The sequence below is a fragment of the Salmo trutta genome, chromosome 3 (genome assembly GCF_901001165.1).
Source record: "Salmo trutta chromosome 3, fSalTru1.1, whole genome shotgun sequence".
Classification (NCBI taxonomy): domain Eukaryota; kingdom Metazoa; phylum Chordata; class Actinopteri; order Salmoniformes; family Salmonidae; genus Salmo; species Salmo trutta.
The window spans coordinates 67,286,577-67,312,912 of record NC_042959.1 but is presented as its reverse complement, the minus strand read 5'-3'; the positions used below and the strand labels follow the sequence as shown (position 1 = coordinate 67,312,912).

Sequence of the window (26,336 nt, the reverse complement as noted above, 5' to 3'; positions counted from 1 at the left end):
GTCATTTCAATGGCGGAACACTGAAAAAAAGCATTTGAGAGCGGTCAGATTTCGGATATCTTGTTCTAGTTACGAACGAGCGGAGTACTTACATTTATCATCTTGGCTAGCTAACGTAGTAAACGAATCGTTTTGTCCCAATATTTCTCTTAGTAAACCTTCTGGCTGGGGCATTTCCAACAATTAAAGCACGAGATCCCCGAAATGGCAGATAACAACACAGGTGGGAGAGTGACTAGCTTGCTAATATGTGTTAACTAAAGTGGTATGCTAACTAGGTTATTTCTGTCTTGCTAACTATATACGGATAGCTAGCTAGTACAAACACTAGTTTTAATCCACTAGTATTTACATGGGCTTTACATTTAACCAACCATCGGTTGTTTGCTAGCTAATATTAGCAAACGCCAGTGTTGCTAGCTAGCTATCCTTCCAGTGTCCTTGCTCTAGCTGCGTTGGTAGCTAACTAGCTATGAATTGATATTCACTAACTAAACATGCCAGTAAACAACTATTTAGTTGTCTAGCTAGTTAGTTGTTAATTGTGTCACGTGTGACCAACATTGGCACACTCGACTAACTATGCACTAGCTAGCAAGTTCCCAAACTTGTCATGTCAACAATCTTAACTAGCGTGTCATGAATGCTAACTGTCAACACACGCCCACCAGAATTTGGACCTAGCTAGCTTACGTTAACTAACTTGTTTTAACATTGTTATGGCTTGGCAGCAAACAGTTGGCATTATTAGCTAGCTAAATGGGCTGTATATTGTTTAGTTTTTTTATTCAACCAGAATTAAACGAAGTCAAGCATGATAACACTTCTTCCCTTGGGATTTCAGACCAAGAAAAAGCAATAGCTGCAAATGCGTTGGAGGCGTTTACGGTAACGTCGCATTTATTTACCATCAACTGTTTGCTGCAAATTGTGCAATCCTAGGGAGTTGGCCAACTTGGCTACAACTCCATCTGTCAAACCTATCTGATTTACAATGTTTGTTTACATTTGTTGATGCAACTATTCACAAGTTTTTTTGTTACATTTGTTGATTTTAATTTGTTTACTCACAGGCCGGAAACTATGAGGAATCTTTGAAACACCTTGGGAAGCTGCAAGAGTTGAACAAGGAGGACTACAAGATTGCTTTGAATAAAGCAATAGCTGAATTCTACAAGAGCGGCCAAACCACCACATGCACCCTGAAGCAGACTCTTATTGCAATGAAAAACCAGGTGACTATCGTTGAAACCTTTTATCCAGTTCTCTCAATGACACGCCAAATAAATGTTAAACATATTCTAGTGTCGTTGATTCCTGTTTTAAATGTCTTGATTCTTCATCAATATATTCACACATGCACACAATAGTTCAGTCATTAAGTTGGCTAATCCTTAACATTCATGCATTTTTTTGGTCTATCGAGGTTCACACTTCAATGGAGGATATTGATGGTTTGGATGATGTAGAAAACAGTCTGCTCTACTACAATCAAGCTATCATTCACTACCACATGAGACAGTACTCCGAAGCTATTGCTATTGGAGAGAGGCTGTACCAGTTTCTGGAGCCGTTTGGTAGGTTTTGGTATTTTATATGGACATTCGTATTTGTCAGAGAACACAAACATTGAAATGTATTGCATGACTACACAGTACACACACACACACACACACACAGTCACGTGCACACACTTAGTCACAGCAACTGGCAATGTTCCTGATGAATTGGCCTTTGCAGCCCAACAGTTTAGCATGGCTTGATGGTGTTATTTGTCCTAGAAGAGAAGTTTGCTCTGGCGGTCTGCTTCTTGCTGGTGGATCTGTACCTGCTAACGTACCAGCCAGAGAAGGCCCTCCATCTCCTTGCTGTGCTGGAGAAACTGTCTGTACAGGGAAACAACAAGAACGGCAAAGGGGAGGTACGTGTCCCTCTAAAGAGGGGTGTGCTAGCATGCACCATTCTCGGGTGTCATGTTTCTGACTTTGACCAATGATGTTCGGATGTTTTTTACTGTGCTCATGTATGTTGAATGTTATTTTCCACCTCTTAGAGAAATGACTGTTCTTCCTAAGCAGATATGTTATTGTTATTATTGCTGGCAACTGTAAAGTTGTGAGATATTAACCTCTCTGGGGTATGTGGGACGTGACCGTCCCACCTGCAGGACACACTATTCAACAGCCAGTGAAATAGCAGGGCACCAAATTCAAAACAACAAAAATCTCATAATTCAAATTTCTCAAACATACAACTATTATATCCCATTTTAAAGATACACTTCTTGTTAATCCAACAACATTGTCCGATTTCAAAAAGGCTTTACGGCGAAAGCATAACATTAGATTATGTTAGGACATCACCTTGACAAGAAAAACCACACAGCCATTTTCCAAGCAAGGAGAGGCGTCACAAAAAAACAGAAATACAGCTCAAATTAATCACTAACCTTTGATCTTCATCAGACGGCACTCATATGACTTCATGTTACACAATACATGTATGTTTTGCTCGATAAAGTTCATATTTATATCCAAAAACCCCATTTTACATTGGCGTGTAATGTTCAGAAATGTTTTGTCTCCCAAAACTTCCGGTGAATGAGCACATCAATTTACAGAAATACTCATCATAAACGTTGATAAAATATTAAACTGTAATTCAAAGAATTATAGATACACTTCTCCTTAATGCAACCGCTGTGTCAGATTTCAAAAAAACTTTACAGCGAAAGCACACTTTGCAATAATCTGAGTGCAGCGTTCAGACACGAAACCAAACCCGCCATTTTGTGGAGTCAATAAAACTCAGAAGTAATATTATAAATATTCACTTACCTTTGTTGATCTTCAACAGAATGCACTCCCAGGAATCCAGGTCCACAATAAATGTTTGTTTTGTTCGATAAAGTCAATTTATGTCCAAAAACCTCCTTTTTGTTCACGCGTTCAGTCACCTACTCCAAATGCAGGAAGCGCGTGATAATGTCACGACGAAAAGTCAAAAGAAGTTCTATTTTCGTTCGTAGAAATATGTCAAACGATGTATAGCATCAATCTTCAGGATGTTTTTAACATAAATCTTCAGTAATATTCCAACCGGACAATTCCAATGTCTTCAGAAAAGAAAAGGAACACAGCTCACACTCATGTGAGCGTGCACCTCTGAGCTCATGTCATTCTCACTCATCTGACTCCAGGCCCTCTTGTTTGCTCCATATTCACAGTAGAAGCATGAAACAACGTTCTAAAGACTGTTGACATCTAATGGAAGCCTTAGGAAGTGCAAAATGAACCCTAAGTCACTGTATAGGCAACCACTTGAAAAAACTACAAACCTCAGATTTCCACACTTCCTGGTAGGATTTTTCTCAGGTTTTTGCCTGCCATATGAGTTCTAGAAACTTCAGTGTTTTCTATCCAAATCTACTAATAATATGCATATCCTACCTTCTGAGCCTGAGTAGCAGGCAATTTAATTTGGGCACGCCTTTCATCCGGACGTCAAAATACTGCCCCCTACCCTAGAGAAGTTAAGGTTCTTGTGTTGAGAGCAAAGATGTGCTGCTGTGTGTGTACTTACATTGAGGTTGTCTGTCATGTCCAGGTAATATTTCAGGCACAGTGCAAGTTCTACATTCACAGGGACCCGGTAGTGGAGGCAGCAGACCTCATTCAGGATAATCTCAGGGAGCTTACTGGAGGACAGGTTACTAAAATATACTTCAGGCGCTTACACACTGACACAACATTGACCAACAAACACAGAATTGGATAGATGTGATTTGGTGGTTGTTGGCAAATGTTGGAGCGTTGGTCAATGTTGGGTCAGTGTAAAGGTGCCTTTAGAACCAAACACAACACACTCCTACTTTGGATGTCCACGTCATTTTTGCCTGCCCCCAAAAAATATCTTACTGAGGTTATGCAGTTACGCTAGTTACATCTGAGTGCAGGCTATTTTACTAATGGTTTTAAACTTCACTTACTATAAGATAAGAAGACATTTGAAGACTATAGTTTCTTAATGGAATTTGGTTATTTTCAAACGTTGGTGTCTATCTTGATATTGCAGAGTGTCAACAGCGCCAACAAAGATGGTCGGAACCAGAAGGCAGAGTTCATTGGCATGATCGAAGCGGCAAAATCCAAAATGCACCAGGTACGTGTAACACCAATCCTTTTCCTGAGGTGGCGGAAATGAAGACGGGAAAGCAGCTTTTGTATTGCTGCTTTTGTTTCACACTTCTTGTTCTTCTCGTTCACAGTACAAAGTGCGAGCGTACATTCAGATGAAGTCATCAAAGGCATGCAAAAGGGAGATCAAGTCTGTGATGAACACAGCAGGGAATGTGAGTCATGATGTTTGCGTTGCTAAACCCATTACTAAACCCATGACTAAACTAGCCTGGTTCCAGGTCTGTTTGTGCTGTCTTACCAACTCCTATGGTCAACGGCGTGACAATGACCATAGGAGTTGGCAAGACGGCACGAAACGATCTGGAACCAGGTTATTAAACTGCCTTACTAAACCTGCTCTCTCCCAAACATCCCCTTCCTACCTTTCCCTGCTTCAGTCGAATGCACTGATTGTAAGTCATTTTGGATGAGAGCATCTGCTAAATGACTAGAATGTCAATGTTTCCATGCCAACCTGTTTTTTCCTTCATCTCCCACTAGTCTGCTTCCTCACTCTTCCTCAAGAGTAACTTTGAGTACCTGAGAGGAAACTACCGCAAAGCAGTGAAGCTCTTAAACAGCTCCAACATCGCAGAGCACCCTGGGGCCATCAAAACAGGTACGTTTAGACCCCTGCTTACCTGGTTATACATCCAACATAGTTGTTGGACCGTGCTGGAAAATACAATGTAAAAGTATATATCCGATTCAGGACTATGGATCAGGTTGGCTAGATGGTGTGAAAAGGGTTTCAGACTGTCCTGTCAGCGACAGAGCACAATTGAGTATTACCTATATCAAGTATTCCCAAACTGGGGTACACGCAATGCCATCGGGGGTACGCCAAATAAAAAACGTAAACAGTACTTTTATTTTTTCCAATGGGTCTATACATTTGGGTGAGGGTCTTTTTCTCGTCTGAGTAGCATCATTTCAATAACAGAAATAAAATGAAACCATCTAGTGTTCAGTGAAATAACAACACAATGTCAAATACAGGTAGCCTAGTCAAATAATTAACATCCAATCACATTAACCGTTACTCTCTCGCGGGAAACCTTCACTCTTGTGCAGACATTTAGAAACGAAACATGACAATTTCAAAAATAAGCCACAGGAGTTTTTTGAGCGAGAATAAAGACTACTTTTGAGTAGTAAGACATGTATAAAAACAACAGATACCATTAATAAGAAGGGGCTAGAAGCTTCTTATATGGTGAGCTACCGAGTGGCTAGGACAGGCAAACCCCATACTATTGTGGATGACTTAATTCTTCCTACTCCCACGGATATATCTGGGACAATGCTGGGGGAAAAGGCCCCCAAAACTATACAGACATTATCTTCATCAAACAACACTGTTTCACAGCACATCAGTGACATGGCAGGAGATGTTTTGAAACAATTACTACTGCTTATACAAGCTAGTGAATTATATGTGTTACAGCTGCATGAGTCAACAGACGTGGCGGGCCTGGCACAGCTCCTAGTATATGTCCGTTACGTTTATGGGGGGTCAATTAAGGAAGACATCTTCTTCTGGAAACCAGGACAACATGAGAGGATATTTTTAAAGTACTGGACAGCTTTGTGACATCAAATGGACTTTGGTGGTCAAGATGTGTTGGTATCTGTACTGATGGCGCAAAAGCCATGACAGGGAGACATAGTGGAGTGATAACATGTGTGCAAGCAGTTGCTCCCGACGCCACTTGGTTACACTGCAGCATCCACCGAGAGGCTCTTGCTGCCAAAGGAATGCCTGACAGCTTGAAAGACGTTTTTGACACTACAGTGAAAATGGTTAACTTTGTTAAATCAAGGTCCCTGAACTCTCGTGTATTTTCTGCATTATGCAATGATATGGGCAGCGACCATGTAATGCTTTTACAACATTTTGCATTTTAGTCATTTAGCAGACGCTCTTATCCAGAGCGACTTACAGTAGTGAATGCACACATTTCATCCTTTTATTTTTTTTTATATATTTTTTTTGTACTGGCCCACCATGGGAATCGAACCCACAACCCTGGCGTTGCACACACCATGCTGGCGTTGCAAACACCATGCTCTACCAACTGAGCCACAGGGAAGACTACAACATACAGAAGTGCGCTGGTTATTAAGGGGCAAAGTATTGACACGTTTTTTTTTTTTAGTTGAGAGACAAGCTTAAAGTTTTCATTACTGACCATCATTTTCACTTGTGTGACCACTTGCATGATGACGAGTTTCTCACACGACTGGCCAGTCTGGGTGATGTTTTTTCTCGCCTGAATGATCTCAATCTAGGATTACAGGGACTCTCCACAACTATAGTCAATGTGTGGGACAAAATTGAGGCTGATTAATTAAGAAGTGTGAGTTCTTCTCTGTCTGCTTTAACAAGGACAACACACAGGTCTTTCCATCATTGTATGATTTTTTTTGTGCGAATGAACTCAAGCTTACGGACAATTTCGAATGTGATATAGCGAAGCACCTGAGTGAGTTGGGTGCGCAATTACACAGGTACTTTCCCGAGGTGGATGACACAAACAACTGGATTCGTTATCCCTTTCATGCCCTGCCTCCAGTTTACTTACTGATATCTGAACAAGAGAGCTTCATCAAAATTGCAACAAGCGTTTCTGTGAAAATTTAATCAGAAGCCACTGCCAGATTTCTGGATCGGGCTGCACTCAGTTTCTTACCTTGAAAAATCATGCTGTTAAGACACTGATGCCCTTTGCAACCACGCACCTATGTGAGAGTGGATTCTCGGCCCTCACTAGCATGAAAACTAAATACAGGCACAGACCTTGTGTGGAAAATGATTTAAGACAGACTCTCCAATACAACCCAACATTGCAGAGTTATGTGCATCCTTTCAAGCACACCCTTCTCATTAACCTGTGGTGAGTTATTCACCATTTTCGATTAACAAATGAAGTTTATATGTAAGAAAGCTAAATAAAGAGCTAAATTATTGATTTATTATGTTATTTGTGCCCTGGTCCTATAAGAGCTCTTTGTCACTTCCCACGAGCTGCGCTGTGATGACAACTCACACTCATTCTTATGTTTAATAAATGTATCATATAGCGTATGTGTGTGTGTGGCAGGCTTACAATGATGGCAAAAAACAACATTTGAAAGTGCACTGACCCTGGTGCTAGAGGGGGTACGCAGCTGGAGGTTGAATGTTTGAAGGGGTACGGGGGACCTATATGAAAGTTTCACTAAATGTTCTGTCTTGTTTGTTTCTACCATCAGGTGAATGTGTGCGCTGTATGTTCTGGAACAATCTGGGTTGTATACACTTTGCCATGGGGAAACACAACCTAGGCATATTCTACTTCAAAAAGGCCCTGCAGGAGAACGACCACACGTGTGCACAGCTGGGGGACGGCGGGGCGACGGGTAACGGGCAATGTGAGTCAACATAAACTGGGTTTAACACTTTTTTTCAAAGCCGCAGGACAGTTTCTCGGACACAGATTAAGCCTAGTCTTGGACTTAAAAGTATGTTAAATGCAGATTCTCCATCAAAAGTGTGTATTAGTGCAGGACTAGTTTAATCTGTGTCCGGGAAACTGATCCTACATGTTTCTCCCATCATTGTACGCCGACTAGCTCTGTTGTACGCCGACTAGCTCTGTTGTACGCCGACGAGCTCTGTTGTACGCCGACGAGCTCTGTTGTACGCCGACTAGCTCTGTTGTACGCCGACTAGCTCTGTTGTCTCTCTGTCCTTCCAGCTAAGCAGTTCTCGGGCATCCCCATGTGTGCGCTGCTAGCCAACAAGCGTTATGAGCTGCTGTATAACTGTGGGATCCAGCTGCTGCACATCGGCCGGCCCCTGGCAGCCTTCGACTGTCTGATGGATGCTGTGCAGGTGTACCACTCTAACCCTGGCCTCTGGTTACGGTTGGCTGAGTGCTGCATCGCTGCCAACAAGGGTGTGAGTTGTGATAAAAACACACACACTCACAAACACACGCTCACTTGTTTTCTTACCGTGAAATAAAACTTACCAACATTCAAATGTAGCATTTTGTTATTTTTCCAGAGCTTAGAACAAGACAACAAGGGTCTTCCCAGTAAAAAAGGTATCGTTCAGGCCATCGTTGGGCAGGGCTACCATCGCAAGATCATCCTGGCATCACAGTCCACCCAGAACACAATCTACAGGTCACTTTTCCCTCTCCCTATGGACCTAACCAGTACTGTCCAGGAGATGGCACTAAAACATTTGTTTACGTGGTAGTGATTGCTGAAATTAGAGGGTACTGAGACAACCCAAGATGTTGATAATTGCTATATCTCCATTAACCACATGGTTTACTCTTTCCTCTCCTAAATGTGGGTGTGTGTAGTGATGGGCAGTCTGCAGCCATTCCGGTGGCCAGTATGGAGTTTGCAGCGATCTGTCTGAGGAACGGCCTGGTCCTCCTCCCTGATCACCAGCAGCAGGAGAACAAGGCAGAGAACGGCCCCAAGACACCCAGCCAGTCAGGCAGCACAGAGAGTGGCTCAGAGAACAGCGACGCCTGCAGGTCAGTGTCTCATCTCACCCTGAGATTGGCTTGTTGCTAAAACATGCCTTGTCAAATCTTCCAAATCAATTTTTGTAGCGCACTGTGGTTATTAAGGTTATAGACTATTAACAAGGATTCAGCTCTCCATGTCCTCTTATAGAAGAACTTTACAGGGAGTATGTTTCTGTCCATTTCCCCCACTTCCTTATCGTTGGTTTGATAGTGGGAAGGGTCAAGAAGGAGACAAGTTCCTTTCTGCAGCACCGTCTTCACCTCTGAGGAAACAGGAGGTTGAAAACCTCAGGTAAGAGAGACCTCTCTTCCTTTCTGTCTCCCTCCCTGTCTCCCCCAGTCAGTTAATAACCCTCTCTCCCCTTCCTGTCTCCCCCAGTCAGTTAATAACCCTCCTCCTCCCCTCCCTGTCTCCCCCAGTCAGTTAATAACCCTCTCTCCCCCTTCCTGTCTCCCCCAGTCTGTTAATAACCCTCTCTCCCCTCCCTGTCTCCCCCAGTCAGTTAATAACCCTCTCTCCCCTTCCTGTCTCCCCCAGTCAGTTAATAACCCTCTCTCCCCTCCCTGTCTCCCCCAGTCAGTTAATAACCCTCTCTCCCCTCCCTGTCTCCCCCAGTCAGTTAATAACCCTGTCTCCCCTTCCTGTCTCCCCCAGTCAGTTAATAACCCTGTCTCCCCTTCCTGTCTCCCCCAGTCAGTTAATAACCCTCTCTCCCCTTCCTGTCTCCCCCAGTCAGTTAATAACCCTGTCTCCCCTTCCTGTCTCCCCCAGTCAGTTAATAACCCTGTCTCCCCTTCCTGTCTCCCCCAGTCAGTTAATAACCCTGTCTCCCCTTCCTGTCTCTCCCAGTCAGTTAATAACCCTCTCTCCCCTTCCTGTCCTCCCCCAGTCAGTTAATACCCTCTCTCCCCTCCTGTCTCCCCCCAGTCAGTTAATAACCCTCTCATCCCCTCCCTGTCTCCCCCCATGCAGTTAATAACCCTGGCTCCCTCCCTGTCTCCCCCAGTCAGTTAATAACCTGTCTCCCCTTCCTGTCTCCCCCAGTCAGTTAATAACCCTCTCTCCCCTTCCTGTCTCTCCCAGTCAGTTAATAACCCTCTCTCCCCTCCCTGTCTCCCCCAGTCAGTTAATAACCCTGTCTCCCCTTCCTGTCTCTCCCAGTCAGTTAATAACCCTCTCTCCCCTCCCTGTCTCCCCCAGTCAGTTAATAAGCCTGTCTCCCCTTCCTGTCTCTCCAGTCAGTTAATAACCCTCTCTCCCTCCCTGTCTCCCCCAGTCAGTTAATAACCCTCTCTCTCCCCGCCCTGTCCTCCCCAGTCAGTTAATAACCCTCTCTCCCCCCTCCCTGTCTCCCCCAGTCGTTAATACCCTCTCTCCCCTCCCTGTCTCCCCCCAGTCAGTTAATAACCCTCTCTCCCCTTCCCTGTCCTCCCCCAGTCAGTTTAATAACCCTGTCTCCCCCCCTGTCTCCCCCAGTCTGTTAATAACCCTCTCCCTCTCCCCTTCCTGTCTCCCCCAGTCAGGTAATAACCCTGTCTCCCCTCCCTGTCTCCCCAGTCAGTTAATAACCCTGTCTCCCCTCCCTGTCTCCCCCAGTCAGTTAATAACCCTCTCTCCCCTTCCTGTCTCCCCCAGTCAGTTAATACCCTGTCTCCCCTCCCTGTTCCTCCCCAGTCCAGTTAATAACCCTGGCTCTTCTCCCTCCCTGTCTCCCCCAGTCAGTTAATAACCCTCTCTCCCCTTCCTGTCTCCCCCAGTCAGTTATAACCGGGTCTCCCCTTCCTGTCTCCCGTCAGTTAATAACCCTGTCGCCCCTCAACCTTACTCCCCCAGTCAGTTAATAACCCTGTCTCCCTCCCTGGCTCCCCCAGTCAGTTATAACCCTGTCTGCCCCCTCCCTGTACTCCCCAGTCAGTTAATAACCCTCTATCTCCCTCCCTGTCTCCCCCAAGTCAGTTAATAACCCTTGTCCTCCCCAGTCAGTTAATAACCCTCTCTGCCTCCCTCACCGGTCTCCCCCAGTCGTATAATAACCCTGTCTCCCCTTCCGGGTCTCCTCCCCAGTCAGTTAATAACCTCGCTCTCGTCCCCTCCTGTCTCCCCCATCAGTTAATAACCCTGTCTCCTCCAGTCAGTTAATAACCCTCTCTCGCCACCTCGCCTGTCTCCCCCAGTCAGTGTAATAACCCTCTCTCCCCTTCCTGTCTCTCCCAGTCGTTAATAACCCTCTCCCCCTTCCTGTCTCCCCCAGTCAGTTAATAACCGCTCTCTCCCCTCCCTGTCTCTCCCCCAGTCAGTTTAATAACCCTCTCTCCCCTCCCTGTCTCCCCCAGTCAGTTAATAACCCTGTCTCCCCTCCCTGTCTCCCCCAGTCAGTTAATAACCCTTCTCCCCTTCCTGTCTCCCCCAGTCAGTTAATAACCCTCTCCTCCCTTCCTGTCGCTCCCAGTCAGTTATAACCCTCTCTCCCCTCCCTGTCTCCCCAGTCAGTTAATACCCTCTCTCCCCTTCCTGTCTCTCCCCAGTCATTAATAACCCTGCTCCTCCCCTCCCTGTCTCCCCAGTCTGTTAATAACCCTCTCTCCCCTTCCCGTCCGTCTCCCCCAGTCATTAATACCCTGTCTCCCCTCCCTGTGCTCCCCCAGTCAGTTAATAACCCTGTCTCCCCTCCCTGTCTCCCCCAGTCAGTTAATAACCTCCTCTCCCCTTCCTGTCTCCCCCAGTCAGTTAAGTAACCCTGTCTCCCCTCCCTGTCTCCCCCAGTCAGTTAATAAACCCTGTCTCCCCTCCCTGTCTCCCCAGTCAGTTAATAACCACCTCTCATCCCCTTCCTGTCTCCCCCAGTCAGTTAATAACCCTGTCTCCCCTTCCTGTCTCCCCCAGTCATTAATAACCCTGTCTCCCCTCCGGTCTCTCCCCCAGTCAGTTAATAACCCTGTCTCCCCTCCCTGTCTCCCCCAGTCGTTAATAACCTGTCTCCCCTCCCTGTCTCCCCCAGTCAGTTAATAACCCTCTCTCCCTCCCTGTCTCCCCCAGTCATTAATAACCCTGTCTCCCCCAGTCAGTTAATAACCCTGTCTCCCCTCCCTGTCTCCCCCAGTAATAACCCTGTCTCCCCTTCCTGCTCCCCCAGTCAGTTAATAACCCTCTCTCCCCTCCCTGTCCCCCAGTCAGTTAATAACCCTGTCTCCCAGTCAGTTAATAACCCTGTCTCCCTTCCTGTCTCCCCCAGTCAGTTAATAACCCTCTCTCCCTCCCTGTCTCCCCCAGTCAGTTAATAACCCTGTCTCCTCTTCCTGTCTCCCCCAGTCTGTTAATAACCCTGTCTCCTCTTCCTGTCTCCCCCAGTCAGTTAATACCCCTGTCTCCCCCAGTCAGTTAATAACCCTGTCTCCCTCCCTGTCTCCCCCAGTCAGTTAATAACCCTGTCTCCCCTCCCTGTCGTCCCCCAGTCAGTTAATAACCCTCTCTCCCCTTCCTGTCTCCCCAGTCAGTTAATAACCCTGTCTCCCCCTCCCTGTCTCCCCCAGTCAGTTAATACCCTGTCTCCCCGCCTCCTGTCTCCCCACGGTCAGTTAATAACCCTGTCTCCCCTCCCATGTCCTCCCCCATCAGTTAATAACCCTGTCTCCCCTCCCTGTCGGTCCCCCCAGTCAGTGAATAACCCTTCTCCCTCCCTGTCCCCCCCAGTCAGTTAATAACCCTGTCTCCCTCCCGTCTCCCCCAGTCAGGTTAATAACCCTGTCTCCTCTTCCTGTCTCCCCCAGTCAGTTAATAACCCTGTCTCCCCAGTCAGTTAATAACCCTGTCTCCCCTCCCCTGTCTCCCCAGTCAGTTAATAACCCTGTCTCCCCTCCCTGTCTCCCCCAGTCAGTTAATAACCCTCTTTCCCCTTCCTGTCTCCCCCAGTCAGTTAATAACCCTGTCTCCCTCCCTGTCTCCCCCAGTCAGTTATAACCCTGTTCCCTCCCTGTCTCCCCAGTCAGTTAATAACCCTGTCTCCCCTCCCTGTCTCCCCCAGTCAGTTAATAACCCTGTCTCCTCCCTGTCTCCCCCAGTCAGTTAATAACCCTGTCTCCCCTCCCTGTCTCCCCCAGTCAGTTAATAACCCTGTCTCCCCTCCCTGTCCTCCCCAGTCAGTTAATAACCTGTCTCCCCTCCCTGTCTCCCCCAGTCAGTTAATAACCCTGTCTCCCCTCCCTGTCTCCCCCAGTCAGTTAATAACCCTGTCTCCCCCTCCTGTCTCCCCAGTCAGTTAATAACCCTGTCTCCCCTCCCTGTCTCCCCCAGTCAGTAATACCCTGTCTCCCTCCCTGTCCCCCCAGTCAGTTAATAACCCTGTCTCCCCTCCCGTCTCCCCCAGTCAGTTAATAACCCTGTCTCCCCTCCCTGTCTCCCCCAGTCAGTTAATAACCTGTCTCCCCTCCCTGTCCCCCAGTCAGTTAATAACCCTGTCTCCCCTCCTGTCTCCCCCAGTCAGTTAATAACCCTGTCTCCCCTCCCTGTCTCCCCCAGTCAGTTAATAACCCTGTCTCCCCTCCCTTTCCCCCAGTCAGTTAATAACCCTGTCTCCCCTCCCTGTCTCCCCCAGTCAGTTAATAACCCTGTCTCCCCTCCCTCTCTCCCCCAGTCAGTTAAAACCCTCTCTCCCCTCCCTGTCTCCCCCAGTCAGTTAATAACCCTGTCTCCTCTTCCTGTCTCCCCCCTCAGTCGTAATAACCTCTCTCCCCCAGTCAGTTAATAACCCTGTCTCCTTCCTGTCTCCCCCAGTCAGTTAATAACCCTGTCCCCTCCCTGTCTCCCCCAGTCAGTTAATAACCCTGTCTCCCCTTCCTGTCTCTCCCAGTCAGTTAATAACCCTGTCTCCCCTCCCTGTCTCCCCCAGTCAGTTAATAACCCTGTCTCCCCTCCCTGTCTCTCCCAGTCAGTTAATAACCCTGTCTCCCCTCCCTCTCTCTCCCCCAGTCAGTGTAATAACCCTCGCTCTCCCCTCCCTGCTCCCCAGTTCAGTTAATAACCCTGTCTCCCCCTTCCCTGCTCCCCCAGTCAGTTAATAACCCTCTCTCCCCTCCCTGTCTCCCCAGTCAGTTAATAACCCTGTCTCCCCTTCCTGTCTCCCCCAGTCAGTTAATAACCCTCTCTCCCCTCCCTGGTCTCCCCCAGTCAGTTATAACCCTCTCTCCCCTCCCTGTTCTCCCCAGTCAGTTAATAACCCTGTCTTCTCCCCCAGTCCAGTTTAATAACCCTGTCTTCCCCCCCCGTTCAGTTAATAACCCTGTCTCCCCCCAGTCAGTTAATAACCCTGTCTCCCCAGTCAGTTTAATAACCCTGTCTCCCCCATCAGTTAATAACCCTGTCTCCTCCCCAGTCAGTTAATAACCCTGTCTCCCCTTTCTTCTTTCTTTTTTTCCATTCTGTGTGCCCTGGTCCTCCTGGGTCTCTGTTGCCCTGGTCCTCCTGGTCTCTGTTGCCCTGGTCCTCCTGGGTCTCTGTTCTCTGGAACTAATTGGATAAGCTTGCCCTCCTTCCTTCCACTTTTTCATTAGGAGGGGTAGAGTTGGGGAGGATGTGCTGAATGAAGGGCTGACCCCACAGGGAAAGTGTTAGGAGCTGCCCCGTTAACTTCTTGGGTTTATTTCCTGGTAATCCCTGAGTGTTCTGATTTGCCAACCAGTGAGAGGCCTGGGAGGACACGACCACTACAGTGCAGACTCTCCCCACCTGCACTTTTCTTTAACTAACACAAATAATTGAATGAATTGTTAATTAGTATTCATTTCAATATAGAATTAATTTCCCCCACATCTGAATGTTATGCAACCCACTATGTTTCCCAGGTGCAGGGTTGGGTGTTGATCTTTTATGGTTGTCCTGTCTGTGCTGACGGGTTTCTCCTATGTGGTGTTGTCTCTCTAGGTGTTCCCTCCTGGCCTGCAGTGCCTACGTGGCCCTGGTGTTAGGAGACAACCTGATGGCCCTGAACCATGCAGAGAAGCTCCTTCACCAGACCAAGCTGTCTGGATCACTCAAGTAAGACCTCTATCCATCCCTCTCTCTCTATCCTTCCCTCTATCCCCCTCTCTCTCTCTCTCTCTCTCTCTCCCTCTCTCCCTCTCTCCCCTCTCTCCCTCTCTCCATCTCTTTCCCCACTCAGATAAACTCTTACACCAGATGGACTTCATTCCTCTATCCCCTTAACCTTTCATCCTCACTCCCCCTTTCCCCTCTCAACACCTCTTTCTGTTTCTTCCTCTTCCCCCTCCTTCTGCTATCCATTGCAGCCTCTTGTTATCACTTCATTAACCCTCATATGACTTACCCCCCCCTCCCCCGAAGCTTACGGCACTTAATGACTCACCGTCTGGGTAATGGTAATGTGGCTCTAGCAGACCTCTTGACTCTTCAGACTGCTTCATGACTTCATGACCACAGACTTCCCCATCAGTCCCTCCTCCTTCCTTGGACTGCACTGACTGTCCTTCCTCACCCCAGAATGTGGAGGGTTAATGACAGACTAGGGGTGTATCCTGCTGTCCTCCTCAACCCCAGAATGTGGAGGGTTAATGACAGACTAGGGGGGTATCCTGCTGTCCTCCTCACCCCAGAATGTGGAGGGTTAATGACAGACTAGGGGTGTATCCTGCTGTCCTCCTCACCCCAGAATGTGGCGGGTTAATGACAGACTAGGGGGGGTATCCTGCTGTCCATCCTCACCCCAGAATGTGGAGGGTTAATGACAGGACTAGGGGTGTATTCTGCTGTTCTCCTCACCCCAGAATGTGGAGGGTTTAATGACAGACTAGGGGTGTATCCTGCTGTCCTCCTCACCCCAGAATGTGGAGGGTTAATGACAGGACCTAGGGGGGTATCCTGCTGTCCTCCTCACCCCAGAATGTGGAGGGGTTAATGACAGACTATGGGTGTTTCTGCTGTCCTCCTCACCCCAGAATGTGGAGGGGTTAATGACAGCTAGGGGTGTATCCTGCTGTCCTCCTCACCCCAGAATGTGGAGGGTTAATGACAGACTAGGGGGGTATCCTGCTGTCCTCCTAACCCCAGAATGTGGAGGGGTTAAATGACAGACTAGGGGGGTATCCTGCTGTCCTCCTCACCCCAGAATGTGGAGGGTTAATGACAGACTAGGGGTGTATCCTGCTGTCCTCACCCCAGAATGTGGAGGGTTAATGACAGACTAGGGGGGGTATCCTGCTGTCCTCCTCACCCCAGAATGTGGAGGGTTAATGCCAGACCTAGGGGGGTATCCTGCTGTCCTCCTCACCCCAGAATGTGGAGGGTTAATGACAGACTGGGGGGGTATCCTGCTGTCCTCCTCACCCCAGAATGTGGAGGGTTAATGACAGACCTAGGGGGGTATCCTGCTGTCCTCCTCACCCCAGAATGTGGCGGGTTAATGACAGACTAGGGGGGGTATCCTGCTTGTCCTCCTCACCCCCAGAATGTGGAGGGTTAATGACAGACTAGGGGTGTATCCTGCCTGTCCTCACCCCAGAATGTGGAGGGTTAATGACAGGACTAGGGGGGTATCCTGCTGTCCTCCTCACCCCAGAATATGGCGGGTTAATGACAGACTGGGGGGTATCCTGCTGTCCTCCTCACCCCAGAATATGGAGGGTTAATGACAGACTAGGGGGGTATCCTGCTGTCCGCCTCACCCCCAGAATGTGGAGGGTTAATGTATTTCTTCTAAAAGAAGTTGAAATATAAACTTTTGCTCACCACACCCTTGTACATCCATAACCTATGGTGAGATCTGAAACAGCTGTTGGTGGAGGGCAAACATTAAAGAATTAGAGGCTGGTGCTGCTGAAAAGGGGGACAAATTGTCGTAGAAAGGTTGCAGCAAGTTCATTGATGGCTACAAGAAGTGTTTGTCTGCAGTTATCTTGGCTAAAGGCTGTGCAAGTTACAGCTCAGGGTTGCTCAATCATTTGTCTTTATTTTCTAAATTAAAATTGTAAATTTATCTTGGCTTTAAGTTTACAAACCTAAAATTGGTTCTGCAATGTTGAAAAATCAATAACAAAGTATGAAGAAAAAGGTTGTCAAATTTATTTGAGATAGGGGAAATTTATTTAAGGAAAGTGCAGTGGGTGCCAGTATATTTGGTCGCACCTGTACATACTGTAAAACTCATTATCAAAATAGCCACCAGTCCCATTTAATAGCCGGGCAACAGCAGACATTTCAGAAAATGAACTGTTTACCAGATTACCATTCATTGTTTGAGGTTTGATTTGTGACATAAAAAAATCATTATGGCATCATCAGTTTTATCGTCAGGAAGAAAACGGCTAACATAATAATGCCTAGCTAGACTGGCCAGCACAAAAACACACAACTTTGGGAGTTACAGAATTACGGTTCCGATCACCCTCTAGTGGCAAAAATAAGAACTGCTGAAAATGCACAGTCATAAGGAGACTAGTACATTTTTATGGAGGCATACTAAGACAAATAAACCTGACCGTGTATAACTGATAAACACATTCGTGCAGGAATTGATTAAAATGAATGCTGGAATTAAACAATTAACAATGCAAAAGCTGTGCTCATTAAGATCAAGACGCCGGGGCTCAGATAGAAAGCCTGTCTCTAAGTGTGTTTGAGTGATTTAACGCTCGGGCTGTTAATGTAAGTTTTACGGTATATAATTTTTTGTTAACAGTATATACGATGAACTATGTTCACATCCCCATGACAAGCCCCAGTACTAGTGAGTCAATGGTGCATCGAATTCTGTCTGACTGGTACATCCTCTGTCTCTCTGTTCCAGGTTTCCTGGGCCACCTGTATGCTGCAGAGGCCCTCATATCCCTGGACCGGATCTCAGAGGCCATCGGTCACCTCAACCCAGGAACATCACTGATGTCTCCATGGGGGTGTTGTCCAGCGAGCAGGACCAAGGTTAGTCCTCACACCCACCTCTCTCGCTCCAATTGATGCACCCCAACCAGTATTCTGCCCCTAACTGAAATGGACCTATCATTTAACCACATGATGGTTTGATGTCTGAGTCACATGATGACTGGACACTGTTTGATAGTGTGTTTGTGTTCACAGGGCCAGATAAAGGGGATCTGGAGCCTGTCGAGTCATGTGAGTGTATACACACACACACCTAACACACTCCCTGCAGTCTCAGTAGAGACTCCCCATCTGTGTGTGAGGTGACATCCAGTGATCATGTGTTGACAGGTTGTGCTGTGTGTTGGTACAGCAGGGAAGCAGACTCCTCTGTTGACAGGGTGTGTTGGTACAGCAGGGAAGCAGACTCCTCTGTTGACAGGGTGTGTTGGTACAGCAGGGAAGCAGACTCCCTGTTGACAGGGGTGTTGTTGTGTTGGTACAGAAGGGAAGCAGACTCCCTGTTGACAGGTGTGTGTTGTGTGTTGGTACAGCAGGGAAGCAGACTCCTCTGTTGACAGGGTGTGTTGGTACAGCAGGGAAGCAGACTCCTCTGTTGACAGGGTGTGTTGGTACAGCAGGGAAGCAGACTCCTCTGTTGACAGGGTGTGTTGTGTGTTGGTACAGCAGGGAAGCAGACTCCTCTGTTGACAGGGTGTGTGTGTTGGTACAGCAGGGAAGCAGACTCCTCTGTTGACAGGGTGTTGTGTGTGTTGGTACAGCAGGGAAGCAGACTCCTCTGTTGACAGGGTGTGTTGGTACAGCAGGGAAGCGACTCCTCTGTTGACAGGGTGTGTTGGTACAGCAGGGAAGCAGACTCCTCTGTTGACAGGGTGTGTTGTGTGTTGGTACAGCAGGGAAGCAGACTCCTCTGTTGACAGGGTGTGTTGGTACAGCAGGGAAGCAGACTCCTCTGTTGACAGGGTGTGTTGGTACAGCAGGGAAGCAGACTCCTCTGTTGACAGGGTGTGTTGGTACAGCAGGGAAGCACACACCTCTGTTGACAGGGTGTGTTGGTACAGCAGGGAAGCACACTCCTCTGTTGACAGGGTGTGTTGGTACAGCAGGGAAGCACACTCCTCTGTTGACAGGGTGTTTTGTGTGTTGGTACAGAAGGGAAGCAGACTCCTCTGTTGACAGGGTGTGTTGTGTGTTGGTACAGCAGGGAAGCACACTCCTCTGTTGACAGGGTGTGTTGGTACAGAAGGGAAGCAGACTCCTCTGTTGACAGGGTGTGTTGTGTGTTGGTACAGCAGGGAAGCAGACTCCTCTGTTGACAGGGTGTGTTGTGTGTTGGTACAGCAGGGAAGCAGACTCCTCTGTTGACAGGGTGTGTTGTGTGTTGGTACAGCAGGGAAGCAGACTCCTCTGTTGACAGGGTGTTTTGTGTGTTGGTACAGCAGGGAAGCAGACTCCTCTGTTGACAGGGTGTGTTGTGTGTTGGTACAGCAGGGAAGCAGACTCCTCTGTTGACAGGGTGTGTTGTTACAGCAGGGAAGCAGACTCCTCTGTTGACAGGGTGTGTTGGTACAGCAGGGAAGCAGACTCCTCTGTTGACAGGGTGTGTTGTGTGTTGGTACAGCAGGGAAGCAGACTCCTCTGTTGACAGGGTGTGTTGGTACAGCAGGGAAGCAGACTCCTCTGTTGACAGGTGTGTGTTGGTACAGCAGGGAAGCAGATCCTCTGTTGACAGGGGTGTTGGTACAGCAGGGAAGCAGACTCCTCTGTTGACAGGGGTGTGTTGTGTGTTGGTACAGAAGGGAAGCACACTCCTCTGTTGACAGGGTGGTGTTGGTACAGAAGGGAAGCAGACTCCTCTGTTGACAGGGTGTGTTGTTACAGCAGGGAAGCAGACTCCTCTGTTGACATGGGTGTTGTGTGTTGGTACAGAAGGGAAGCAGACTCCTCTGTTGACAGGGTGGTTGGTACAGCAGGGAAGCAGCAGACTCCTTGTTGACAGGGTGTGTTGTGTGTTGGTACAGAAGGGAAGCACACTCCTCTGTTGACAGGGTGGTTGGTACAGAAGGGAAGCAGACTCCTCTGTTGACAGGGTGTTTTGTGTGTTGGTACAGCAGGGAAGCAGACTCCTCTGTTGACATGGTGTGTTGTGTGTTGGTACAGAGGGAAGCAGACTCCTCTGTTGACAGGGTGTGTTGGTACAGCAGGGAAGCAGACTCCTCTGTTGACAGGGTGTGTTGTTACAGCAGGGAAGCAGACTCCTCTGTTGGACAGGGTGTGTTGTTACAGCAGGGAAGAGACTCCTCTGTTGACAGGGTGTGGTTGTACAGCAGGGAAGCAGACTCCTCTGTTGACAGGGTGTGTTGGTACAGCAGGGAAGCAGACTCCTCTGTTGACGGTGTGTTTGGTACAGCAGGGAAGCAGACTCCTCTGTTGACAGGTGTGTTGTGTGTTGGTACAGAAGGGAAGCACACTCCTCTGTTGACAGGGTGTGTGGTACAGAGGGAAGCAGGACTCCTCTGTTGACAGGGTGTTTTTGTGTGTTGGTACAGCAGGGAAGCAGACTCCTCTGTTGACATGGGTGTTGTGGGTTGGTACAGAAGGGAAGCCGACTCCTCTGTGACAGGGTGTGTTGGTACAGCCAGGAAGCAGACTCCCCTCTGTTGACAGGGTGTGTTGTTACAGCAGGGAAGCAGACTCCTCTTTTGACAGGGTGTGTTGGTACAGCAGGGAAGCAGACTCCTCTGTTGACAGGGTGTGTTGTACAGCAAGGGAAGCAGACTCCCTTTTGACAGGGTGTGTTGTACAGCAGGGAAGCCGACTCCTCTGTTGACCGGGTGTGTTGGTACAGCAGGGATAGAAGACTCCTCTGTTGACAGGGTGTGTTGTTACATCAGGGAAGCAGACTCCTCTGTTGACAGGGTGTTGGTACATGCAGGGAACGCAGACTCCTCTGACAGGGTGGTTGTGTGTTGGTACAAGCAGGGAAGCAGACTCCTCTGACAGGGCGTGTTGTGTGTTGGTACAGCAGGGAAGCAGACTCCTCTGTTGACAGGGTGTGTTGGTACAGAAGGGAAGCAGACTACTCTGTTGACAGGTGTGTTGGTACAGCAGGGAAGCAGACTCCTCTGTTGACAGGGTGTGTTGTGTGTTTGTACAGCAGGGAAGCAGACTCCTCTGTTGACAGGGTGTGTTGGTTACAGCAGGGAAGCAGACTCCTCTGTTGACAGGTGTTGGTTGTTACAGCAGGGAAGCAGACTCCTCTGTTGACAGGGTGTGTTGGTACAGCAGGGAAGCAGACTCCTCTGTTGACAGGGTGTGTTGGTAGAGAAGGGAAGCAGACTCCTCTGTTGACAGGGTGTTTGTGTTTTTGTGTGTTGGTACAGCAGGAAGCAGACTCCTCTGTTTGACAGGGTGTGTTGTGTGTTGGTACAGAAGGGAAGCAGACTCCTCTGTTGACAGGGTTGTGTTGTGTGTTTGTACAGCAGGGAAGCAGACTCCTCTGTTGACAGGGTGTGTTGGTACAGAAGGGAAGCAGACTCCTCTGTTGACAGGGTGTTGGTACAGCAGGGAAGCAGACCTCTCTGTTGACAGGGTGTTTTGTGTTTTTGTGGTTGGTACAGCAGGGAAGCAGACTCCTCTGTTGACAGGGTGTTTTGTGTGTTGGTATAGCAGGGAAGCAGACTCCTCTGTTGACAGGGTGTGTTCGTACAGCAGGGAAGCAGACTCCTCTGTTGACAGGGTGTGTTCGGTACAGAAGGGAAGCAGACTCCTCTGTTGACAGGTTGTTTTGTGTGTTGGTACAGCAGGGAAGCAGACTCCTCTGTTGACAGGGTGTGTTCGGTACAGAAGGGAAGCAGACTCCTCTGTTGACAGGGGTGTTTTGTTTGTTGATCCAGCAGGGAAGAAGACTCCTCTGTTGACAGGGTGTGTTGTGTGTTTGTACAGCCAGGGAAGCAGACTCCTCTGTTGACAGGGTTGTTTTGGTACAACAGGGAAGCAGACTCCTCTGTTGACAGGGTGTTTTGGTACAACAGGGAAGCAGACTCCTCTGTTGACAGGGTGTTTGTGTGTTGGTACAGCAGGGAAGCAGACTCTTCTGTTGACAGGGTGTGTTGTGTGTTTGTACAGCAGGGAAGCCGACTCCTCTGTGACAGGGTGTGTTGGTACAGCAGGGAAGCAGACTCCTCTGTTGACAGGGTGTGTTGGTACAGCAGGAAGCAGACTCTCTGTTGACAGGGATGTGTTGGTACAGCAGGGAAGCAGACTCCTCTGTTGACAGGGTTGTGTTGTTACAGCAGGGAAGCAGACTCCTCTGTTGACAGGGTGTGTTGGCTACAGCAGGGAAGCAGGACTCCACTGTTGAAAGGGTGTGTTGGTACAGCAGGGAAGCAGACCTCCTCTGTTGACAGGGTGTTGGTACAGCAGGGAAGCAGACCTCTCTGTTGACAGGGTGTTTTGGTTTTGTGTGTGGTACAGCAGGGACGCAGACTCCTCTGTTGACATGTGTGTTTTGTGTGTTGGTATAGCAGGGAAGCAGACTCCTCTGTTGACAGGGTGTGTTCATACAGCAGGGAAGCAGACTCCTCTGTTGACAGGGTGTGTTGGTACAGCAGGGATGCAGACTCCTCTGTTGACAGGGTGTTTTGGTACAACAGGGAAGCAGACTCCTCTGTTGACAGGGTGTTTTGGTACAACAGGGAAGCAGACTCCTCTGTTGACAGGGTTGTTTTGTGTGTTGGTACAGCAGGGAAGCAGACTCTTCTGTTGACAGGGTGTTTTGTGTGTTGGTACAGCAGGGAAGCAGACTCCTCTTTTGACAGGGTGTGTTGTGTGTTGGTACAACAGGGAAGCAGACTCCTCTGTTGACAGGGTGTGTTGTGTGTTGGTACAGCAGGGAGCAGACTCCTCTGTTGACAGGGTGTTTTGTGTGTTGGTACAGCAGGGAAGCAGACTCCTCTTTTGACAGGGTGTGTTGTTACAGCAGGGAAGCAGACTCCTCTGTTGACAGGGTGTGTTGGTACAGCAGGGAAGCAGATCCTCTGTTGACAGGGTGTGTTGGTAGAGAAGGGAAGCAGACCTCCTGTTGACAGGGTGTGTTGGTACAGCAGGGAAGCAGACTCCTCTGTTGACAGGGTGTTTTGGTACAGCAGGGAAGCAGACTCCTCTGTTGACAGGGTGTTTTGTATGTTGGTACAGCAGGGAAGCAGACTCCTCTGTTGACAGGGTGTTTTGTGTGTTGTGTGTTGGTACAGCAGGGAAGCAGACTCCTCTGTGTTACCCCAGCACAGTGAGCTCAGCCCGGGCCATAATGCTGTTCAACCTGGGCAGTGGCCTACTGTCTGAGGAGTGAGTACGAGAAGGCCCGCAAGTGCCTGCATTCAGGTACGGTTCATACGCACACACACACAGCTACAGTACATACTTATCTCTTGAAACCATTCAGATGTGTTATTGTCCCAAACATGACTGTTTAGATGTTTGTGAACCTGTTCCTCTCTCCCAGGCCGCCTCCATGGTGAACACCAAGGAGATTCCTCCTGAAGCCATCTTACTGGCTGTCTACCTGGAGCTGCAGAACGGTGAGTCAGCTACATCTCTCTGGGTTCTCATTCCCACCTGCAAGGTTTGTGACGTGGGGCCCTCAGGTTTCCCAATCTGGCCCTTATGATAGTTGTCTTTGATAGATTCTTCTTGACTATTGTTTTCTAGCATAGTATGAGGTTGGAGGGGGTTCCAAGGAAGTTTTGGGGTTGATGTCAATCAACTCTTGACATTCCAGTTCTAGAATTCTCCAGGTTAGAATGCCGAAGGCCACAGTCTGGCACAAAGGCAGTGATGACAGATTACTGCTGTCAGTCAACCTCTGTCCTGTGTAGAAAGGTCAGGGGTCAGGACCTTACTAAGGCTGTGTATGATCTCACTGTTTCCCTCGGCCTCTCTTTTTGTTTCTCCACCCCACCCCCCCCTCTCAGGGAACACGCAGCTCGCCCTGCAGATCATCAAACGTAACCAGCTCCTCCCCTCAGTGCTCCAGACGCCCTCTCCAGACACACGAAAGAAGCCCGTTCCCTCCTCCTTCCAGCCTGTCCAACCACCCATCCAGATGCCCTCACCGTTCACAACAGTCCAACGCAAATGAGCCCTCAACCCTTGGTTCCCCTAACCCTCCTTGCCCCATTGCACATCAACACGCACCTGTCCACCTCTCATCACTTCACCTCAGTGTATTATTTATTTAAGGCAAGCTGACCCCAACTCAGTGCCGGTTGTAGGGTGAAGTTTGTCCCTAGATGCTGATCTTGGCTCAGCTTTGCATTTCCTCCCACTAATGGTTAAGCTTAACATTGGTGGAGAGGAAGCTGATCCTAGATCTGTACCTAGGGGAAACTGAACCCCTCAGAGCCCCTCCAGGTCAGGTCTTGGTATGAAATGCAGAGGTCTCCTGTTGGGTGGATGAAGGGTGCGTTTACAGTATGGACCCGCCTCGGATGCGGCCCAAATTACACCTTATCCTCTATGTAAGTGCACTCTTTTGACCAGAGCCCTATGGGGCCCTAATAAAAGTAGTGCCCTATATAAGGAACTGGGTTCCATTTGGGACGGGAGCCTTTATTCAGTGGCTATCACCTGCAGTGTCTTTGGGGCAGATCTGACATGATTTCTCTGTTCTCTGAGAGTTTTAACTTTCCATTTGTGACAGCAACATCCGTTATATATACTGGCCGACTTTTGCTTGGGGCAAATGAAATACCTGTATAAAATAAATTTTATTTACAGAAAATAAGCTGACTTGCATTTTATATGGCTGGTGGGTCTGTAATAGTTCTCAGACCGTTGAGGGAGAAGGTGGAGTTGTGCTGCTGTCATGTCAGAGGAGGAATGCGTTTAATGCTTTGTGTGGGGGGAGGGGTTAAGAGCTGGCTGTCTGTCCTTTTAGAGGAGGGCACAAGGACCACACACACACACAACTAAAACCTGGTATTGGTACATAGTACAACACTTGATTGACCAGGGCCCATTGTTTTTGGAATAGGGTGCTATTGATCTTTTCCTGTTAAAACTATGTATAAATATAGGTAATGTACACAAACGTAACAGTAAAGTTTTAGACAAATGCAAATTTCAAGGAGTTGGTCTGATGGTGCTCTCTGTCATTTGCACCTTCTTACTTGAACAATGGAGAACAAGAGAGGAAGGCCCCCTCCCCCCACATGGGCCATGTCATACCTGGACCACCCATTGTAATGTACCTAAAGTAAATCAGGTGATGAGATAAAGGAGACTGGGGTGTTACTTTCTAAAGCCGACCCTTCACTGCTGACAGACTAAGCCATGAGAATACTCTCACTAATAAAAAACAAATGGCCTTGCCTGATCACTGCCCTCCCCTCTTGGTATGCGGACACACCGCTTTTCTACTGTGCCTGAATAATAGTGGATTCAAAAAAAGACAGATCAGGAAATGGATGTTGGATACAAGAATCCCATTTTATTGAAATCCCAAACTGCATAGGAAATGTTAAGTCCATATAGCTACAGCCTTCCCTGTAGCTCAGTTGGTAGAGCATGGTGTTTGCAACGCCAGGGTTGTGGGTTCGTTTCCCTAAGGGGGCCAGCACAGGAATAAAAATGTATTGCATTCACTACTGTAAGTCGCTCTGGATAAAAGCGTCTGCTAAATGACTAAAATGTAAATATAGACGAGAAGCAGATGGCAGGTTAACAGTCGCTAACATCCTTCAGAATGCTTCTTCCTGAGTCCCAAAACGCACCCTAGTCCCTATATAATGCACAACTTTTGATAGGACTCTAGTCAAAAGTAGTGCCCTCTATAGGGCAGGGGTGTCACTCATTCCATGGATGGCCGAGTCTAGTGTCTGCAGGTTTTTGGTTTTTCCTTTCAATAAGACCTAGACAACCCAGGTTCCGTGCGTCTAGTTGGTAGAGCATGGCACTAGCAACACCGGGGTTGTGGGATCCATTCCCACGGGGGACCAGTACACAGTACTGCACTCACTATTGTAGGTCGCTCTGGATAAGAGCGTCTGCTAAAACATAAGACAACCAGGTGACCTAAATTCCTCAATCAAGTACAAGGAAGAAGTGAAAACAAACAGCCCTCCGTGGAATGAGTTTAACACCTGTGCTCTAGGGAAACAGGGTGGCATTTAGGGTTCACACCAACACTTCCAACCAGTCACTAGAGGGTATAGGGAAGGAGGGAGTATGGAAGAACTCGTTTAGAGTCCCCTAATCTCACTGCTATCCCTTTCAAACACTCATAAGTGGAATCCATATGGAGCATCCTTCCATTTCACTTCAAATGAAACAGCACAATATTTAGGCTTGACTCCAGGTTATATAAACCCCACAAAAGGGTTCAAACGACCTCAACGTTTTTCATACAGTGAATTTTAGGTTCAACACAATTCCAGAGTAAATGGCCTAAAGTATCAAATGATTAATAAAGCCCATTTACCATGCTGAAATGGCCTGACTGGGATCAGGATCAGAGACATCTGACAGTATAATGTATATTTCACAACACCATAGAATTGTCACGATACAGAATATTTTTTCCTTGAGCCATTTTTCCCCACATACTATGAGACACACCCCAACAAAAATTATACATTGGAAAAGTAAAATAAATCGGTTTGACTCCACTCCCTCATAATATTTTTTTCCACCAAAAATGATCCGATTAAGCATTTTAAAGTTGGATCTTATGTAATTTTA

At 47.9% G+C, this 26,336-nt stretch overlaps 1 pseudogene; it reads left to right on the top strand.

The window, feature by feature from the left end:
- On the top strand, window positions 1-24,378 carry LOC115185031 (CCR4-NOT transcription complex subunit 10-like; annotated as a pseudogene).
- Window positions 24,379-26,336: the final 1,958 nt, after the last annotated feature.